Here is an 8,047-nt window from a genome sequence, read left to right on the forward strand (position 1 = left end):
AGCAAAATGTCGTACTAAGCTCAGCAATTTGATTGTTGGTAAGGCGGTTTTGGAAATAAGAATGACTTCAATTATAGGAAAGCGATAAAAAATATTCGATTTGAATTATTTTTCATATTATATCAACTATTCAGTTAATTTTCTCTCATATTATTTAAATTTAGATCTCATTAACATATTTTACGTTCTATTCCTTGGGGAGTACCGCGTGTACCAGCTGTAAATCTGGTATCGTGCGTGGTTATTAAGAATTCAGAGAAGCTGAAGTAAATAATTTAATCTTTCCTTTAGGCGTACTCACCCATTGCTTTTCCTTTTTTCCTTTTGATGCTTCCGTTTAAACGCTGGAAAGCATGTTTTTATTTGGATTCATTAACAAAACGTATGTCCTTACAACCATTTGCTTTAGCATCTATACAAAGCGACAAGGCATCGTAAGTAGCACATATTTGTAGATAATTGTAGATTATTTTTTAAGGCTTTGTTTTTTAAGTGCGACCTGTTTGAAGAAGGAAGAGAATTCAATTATATTCTTTAATGTGAATTTATCATAGATCTACATCAATGCTCTTTTGCACATAAGAAATTGTGAAGCTACGTTGCTAGGCAGTAGCTATAATCTGTCAGTTGACGGGTCTGCTTCCACTTTCAGTTCTGGTTGAAAGTGCCATCGAATTTCTTCTTGACTGTCTTCCGACGGTTTCCGTAACTATTCTTTGATTATCGGCCTTTGCGGTCATGTGCTTATATAAAATCATAGATTGCATGTTATTATCGGATGAATTCGATTAAAATCGTATAGGTCTATCAACATATCCCCTTAATTCCCTGAGCAAGATTGGCTTCTGTCGGGAGGGTTACCCCTTTCATATAATTATCGTGAAGCTCGTTGTAATAAACTAGCTGCCGGCAGACAGGTTGAAATGGCTAATGATGGTGGCGCAGGCTCCGTTATTATCAGTAAGAGTTCGGCAAAACCAGTTATTTCTAAGGATGCTGACACTACCTCTGTACCCGTCTAAGGCGCCAACGAGCTGACGGAGGATTATGTGTCTACCATAGAGCTGCTACCGAACCCCCAGATGTCCCCTCAGAAGTATTTAGGTAATAAGCTCTCAGAAGAAGAGGCGAAGAAAGATTTAAGTTTAGTTCCGTACGTTATTCTTCTTTTAAAATATTGTTTCGGCAATCCTATTCGCAAGCATTATGTCGCCAAAATTTTGGCTTCAAGGCACTTCAATTAAAAGGTTTTTACGCCGGTAAGGAAATATCGCTTCGGATATTATAGCAGTAAGTTAAGCAGCCAAAATAGTAAGGGATAGGTGGCATTTGCTGGTTAATTGCGGTTAACCATTGCTTACCATCATCTAGTCCTTCTTCGTGACTGTTGAGTTTGTGGACGGTAGAATAATACTACACACCTGTAATTTATATACAGCATGCTCTTACATTTCTACAGCGTCTGATCTTGCTATTTACTGAGCGCACTTGTCTTTGATTGAAAATATTACTTGTCGCCTAGATGATGTCCACTACATATACATCTAAAGATGATGATAGAAGAGGAGATGATGGAAGAGCAAAAGCGACCAAGCCAAAGAAGAAGAAACGGAAACAATCGGGAAAACATTAAAAAGAATAACAACTTTTATATATATTTTTATATATATTAATAAAGCTATTTTAAGCATATAATAAAGTTATTATATAAATAAAGCTATTTATATTTAAATATAAGTTCAAATAAACGTCAGTCGGCTGTCTTCTTGGACTCTTTTTCGCCTTTTTTTGACTTTCCTCGTTAATACATAATTCTGCAGATTCATTGCTAATATGACTCGAAGGTGTTACGCAGTTATCAAGTTTATGTTTTATTAGCACATGCTCTATGACAGTAGGACCACAATCTACGAGAGACATTAATATATACCGTAAGCTGTTGCCTTCTTCAGCTTCATTAATAACGCCTCGTAACTGTTCCTTAGTTGGCAAAGTTTTCCCTTGCTTGGTTCTTTCCAAAGGGTATTTTTCACGTACAGCGAAGCGTAAATCCTGCCCCTCGTGATGTGGACGTAATATATAAAGAATCGTAAATTCATGATCGGTTAATATAATATTACCGCGATCATACAATTCGACTATCACATGATAAGCTGCTTTGTTCATACCAATTAAAAGATCAACACCGAGCTGCTACAATTTCTCCAAACGTTTGTCCACTGGGTGCGAATGACACGACGAAAATATACCATTTAGTCCAGAATAAGTGTGTAATACTCAACACTCCACTTCTGATTGGGTTGGACTTCTAACAATAAAAGAGCGCGGTAAGGAATAAGTCCAGGTTTAATTACTTATACTGATCGAGTTTATTTAATTTTTAAATATACCACATGTACTATCCATGCTTAAGTGATTGATAAAAAACATTCCTTTTCAAAATGAAAAACTTAGACGTTGGAATCGAAAAGAATTGGATGCCGGCCTATTATATAGAATCTTACGTGTATTGAGAATATACTCATTCTAGGAGGTTTTCGATGGGTATTTCCATGCACCACAAGGAGAAGGACGTGTTTCAAATGGATCATAAGATACACAGGAACTAACCAACAAATGCTAAAAAAAAATGCTCTCTGTACATGCCCTCATTGTATTTTACAATTTGGACGGCTCAAATTCCCTCTTTAATAGCATAATATTTTATGGGGAAATACGAAGAAATTTCAGAATATTTTTGAATGCGTGACAAACAATAGATGAAAGCAGGTTTACCTGCATCCGACCGACAAAATTTTTGGTTTTCATTTTCTCGCAAAATTTGTATTAAAAAAGGCGAAGTAAACCAAAACAACATAAAATTGTTTTTTCATTTATGTTTTTTTTATTATTTCCTCTATTTATTATTATTTTCAGACACTTGTTGCATACAATTTCTGCGACTGATTAAATGGGCGAGTCTGTACTTACAATTTCTTCATATAAATTTGGCGGCTTGACTTTGATGAGAATAATATTTTTTCTATTCACATATTTATACCCTGCATTACTTATGGCTATGTTAATTTAGTACGGGCGTATGTAACCCTCAAAAATGCTTAAGATACGCCCACCTTTTATTATACCGATGGATTCTGAATCATTTTCTAAATCGACCTAAGCCTTTCTGTCTGTCACGTAAGATTGTGTTGAGGAAATTTAGTACACAAACGTATTTTAGCTCTAAGGCGAACGCTATTGAAAATAGTCGGTTCGATTCACTTTTTAATCCTCTTCCCCTATAACGTCTATTCCGGAAAAACCGTTATATGCGGAAAAATTAAAATTTTCAAAATTTCTCGGTAAAAGTCGCTAACTAATTGTATTTGGGATCCCAAATTGGTGTGAAATCTTTAGGTCCAGTGGTGCAAACCGAAGCTTTATATGGTAAAAAGGTCGAGTTTCGAATATTTCATGGGGAAAATTGACTCATAATAGTAAATTGACGAAAAATCTACCCACCTACGTTTGAAACGCAAATCCTTAAGTGGCAAAAAAAGCCTAATTGTCAATTTTTTTGTGATGAAAGTTTCTTTTTGATAGTAAATGGACCTAATTTGAACCACGTGGGTCTTTCTTTTGGCCCCATTCCTTATAAGATATACCATGAGTAGTAAGCTCTTCAAAAAAAGGCTTAGTTTTTAATATTTTATGATGAAAATTAACTCGAATATTAAACGTTCCAGCGAAAAAATTAACGGTAGTGAATTTGGATTACATAAGAATATTTTTTTGAGCCCAAACATGTACAGGCGCTACCACGAAACGCAAATACTTATATGGGGAGAAAATGCAATCTTCCATTATTCGGGCTTTCAAGACAATTATGACTTTGTGTGAAAATAATGCGTAGTTTTTGAAGTATTATTACTGAAACGGACGAACAACTGTACTAGACGAAGTGGTTTTTATTATAACTTTTTTTGGTAGACAAATAATACAAATAATTTTTTTATTTTTTATTTTAAGATACGCATTTTTTAATAATTTTATGGATTAAATTTTTAATGAAATATTATCTAAATTCCCTACTCAATTAAATACACAAATCATGTAGACCCTAAACATACTTTGGTCTCTTGTATAAAAATATAGACTAATTAATAAAAATTTAAGTTACATCAGAAATAATACAACCTATCAAACCACCAATAATATCAACTAATAAAGTTAAGGATTTCAAACTTTTAAGTGTAAAGGTAATAATTCCATTATAGGGATAGGATAATTATTCAATTAACTTACCTCCTACAACGTTTTCTAAATGATAATCCTATTATTCTTTTTAATATTTTTAATATTACCCATCTTTCATCACTTATCTTCAAAATAATTTAAGGAAAAACCAGTAAGAAAATTATATTCGGAAAAGAAAATAAATTGCCATACTATATAACATGGAGTGGGCGTGGCTGATTTTTTCTATTTACAAAATAAAAGTAATTGTTCCATAGCTGTGTGGACGTTGTGACGCATCCTTGGAAAAGTTTAAGTCATTTCCAAATTCTTTCGCAAGCTTGTGGGTTGTCGTTTTCGCTAACGGTAGAATCATTACCACAGATACTACATAGTTGCGCAGACAGACAATTGGACAGATGAACAGACGGACGTGTTTGTGTGCATTCCAATTTTGAAATAAGCCAAGAATTTATGCACTTTTTGGTGTCTTTTAAGCTTGTTTCCTTGTATTATAAGGGAATTGAAAAAAAATTAAATTTTGATACGATATAATGCTGTCTAGGCATGTCAAATTTTTTTCACTTTCGTACGGATGCTGTAGCGTCGTCCACAGAATATGCGTTCAAGTTTTTGTAGATCTATCTGCCATAGCTTATGAGTAACGAGCAAAAGAGCAATTTATCATTCCTTTTGAAAAATAAAAGTGCTCTCAGTTTGCGCGTTGCTGTGGGCATTTCCTTCGATCGATTTGATTGATTTTATACATCAACATCAAAGTATACATATTCCTGATCAACATCAATCTCTAAATCGCTTTAAACATGTCCGTCTGTGTAATCTCTGTTGTAAGCATTCTCCTGGCCACAGGAGAACAAACGACAAAATGAATACATCCTTCGGTGATGAGTACAGAAATGCAAATAAAAAACTGAACTCTTGTTGTATATTATTTTCTGTAATAGATTATTAAAGAAGCAATTATTAATATGAAATATAAAAAAATTTAACTTATTGCCTACGTAAATTCTGTTCATTTGTTTTGGCTGCTTATGCAGACACAACGTAGCAAAATTCGCAGACAATTTTTTTCTTTTGTAAAGGCAGTGAATTAAGGCGACCACATTGCTACTTTCTAAATTTAGGAATATAATTTGTTTCTTTCATTTCCATAAAAAAATCACTTTAATATTGTTATTCTTATAACATAGTATTTGCTAAATTACCTAAAAATATATAAAAACCTTGACGGGTGGTCATCTTAACTGCAAGTATTGCGCGGACATTTTGAACGCTTCTATAATCCACGCCAAAACGCCATAATTGAAAAAACACCGCAAGCCAAATTTTATGGATTTTTATAAAATTTTCTATCGAGTAAATTGAATAGTTTAATTAAATAAAATGGAATAGTATTAAAATAAAGTGGATCAAGTTTTAAAAATTCCTTTTTATTTCATTTTAAATATAGCAATATTTTTTTAATGAAAGTGGAAGCGGTGGAAGCGATCAAGCCGGTGTCGTTGTAAGAAGTATTCGTTACAACAAAGAACGAGTAAGTTCTTCATTTTTTAAACAATAAATACATGTGCATATGTAATATATAATATGTATATAAAATATTTGCTTTTCACATTTTTAGTTAGAAGAGCGCTTGAGCGCGCTGTTCAGTCAACAATATCAACAGCAACAAGCAAATATCAACAACAACTTTAGCAACATCACACTTTTCAGTAGTCGCGAAAATCGTGTCGGTTGCGTTAGTCGCTTTCGGTCGCTTCGCATATTAGAATTTCGAACGATGAGGATGTGTGAATTTCTTAACGCGGGAGTTTATGCGGAATAATATACGTAAATATATATAATATTGAGAAGAAAACTATTAACGCATAATAAATATTTTTATGTTTGAATACAACCATCCGTCACAAAACGGACTTCTCATATTCGATTAAGGCAATATGAATGTTATCTGACAACAAATTAATTAATTAATAATTTTAAAGTAAAAAGAATGCAAAAAATCAAAGCACACACCTTTCACAGTTCATAAATTATTGAAAGCGGTAAAAAAAGTCCGTAACCTTGTCTCTCTTACACTAACGCAGAAAAAAAAATTCTTTTAATTAATTTCTTTTGTAATAATTATGTGCTAAAATTTAAGTCAAAAATATTATCCACTATAATGCAATGAAGAAAGTTTTATGAAATGTAACTGAAAAACGGTATTAAATGTTAATTATTAAGGCCAGTGGGAAGTGTTGTGAGTGCGTTTTTCTAATGAGTAAATGCAAAAAAAAAAGACTCAAAGTAGAATCAAACTTGTGTTATTTAAATTAGTGATAACCTTTGCTTCATATGCCGGATGTACCAAGAAACCTAAATAAGTGTTGTATTGTATTTCGTCCATTTGGATATTGAATGATATTTTGCTGATATTGAAAAAAATGTAATTCAGATAATTCTTGTAGTCATCAGTACGATCATGTTTGGGTTTGTCCGAATTCACAGTACTTGCGACTGCGAGAAAAGTTCATTTAAGAATGATTATAGTTATGCTCCTAGAAAGTTTTAGAAAAGTAAATACCATCATTACACAGCCCACCATTAAGTACACTACTCTACTTTGTTTAATATAGTCGTTCATATAGCGATTTTTCAAAATAAGGTTTTATATGGGGACTGGTCGAAAAAGTGGTCCCATCGGAACGAATTTCAATAGCGTGCGTTCTTGGGTACAAAATTTCATGAAAACACTACGACTTGTAAGTTGAATACAAGAAAATAAGACAGACAGACGGGCAGATAAGCTTAGGTCGATTCAGAAAGTAAAAAGTGGGTTTGTCTCAAATCCTTTTGGGTCTTGCATACACCCGCGTAACATTGTACTACAAGTGTAACATGGCTATGGCCAGAAGGCAATAAGGGAAGGGCAAGAGATAGGGGGAAGTGGTGACCGCAGTCTAGAGGGCGTGTCTTACGCCTTTAACGACTGGGTACTCACCATAGCTATGACCATAGTAAGAGATTTGAATTCGTGAGCACTTGCTTTGTAATTTTTCCTACTCGGCTGCTCGTGTGGAAATTGGAGGCAAGCAGGGTTATACCTGCTTTTATAATGGGCGTGTAAGGATAATTTGCCAGTTCATCGTGATGATAAGGATCGAATTAATTCCATTTTTTTATGCTTTCTGTTACTTCCGTTGCGTATTAATTGGCTTTGTTTCTTTTTGTCAGTGAAAAACTAAGGAATTTATTTATATTCTTCTCACATAAGTGAAATTAACGTATGTTGCGTAACTAAATGATTGTTATAACCCTGAATCAAAATTTAAGCCGGCTTTATGGAATTTTATTTAAGACGTTGTGTGAAAGTTGATTTTTGTTTACTAATGAATATACAATAAATAAAACTGTTTTCCATCATTCGTAAGTCGTTTTTCAGTTTTCTTTATTTCTTGTTAGACGAGTAATTAGTGTAAATATGATAAAATTTACAAAAACAAAAAAAGACTATAATCACCGCACAACGACGATTAATGCATTTATTGGATATCTGACTTTGAAATTGTAGCAAAAGGGTAATGTGTTAGTTGATATTGGCAGTGGAAACTATTGCACTTCATGTGTTGTTGTTTTTTGTTCGCTTCAGATCAGAGGTTGACAACTTTTTTCATCAACTGGGCAATTTTAATTTTCCCATCTGAGCTCGAGCCAGAAAAAGCTCTCCACCTACGATTAAAAACGGAGCATTTCGCATCACTTTTCTTTCCCTTAAGGCCTAATGAGTAAACCAAAAAAAAACACGTTATATTTGACCTATGTGACGCCA

The sequence above is a fragment of the Glossina fuscipes genome, unplaced genomic scaffold, assembly GCF_014805625.2.
Source record: "Glossina fuscipes isolate IAEA_lab_2018 unplaced genomic scaffold, Yale_Gfus_2 121, whole genome shotgun sequence".
Classification (NCBI taxonomy): domain Eukaryota; kingdom Metazoa; phylum Arthropoda; class Insecta; order Diptera; family Glossinidae; genus Glossina; species Glossina fuscipes.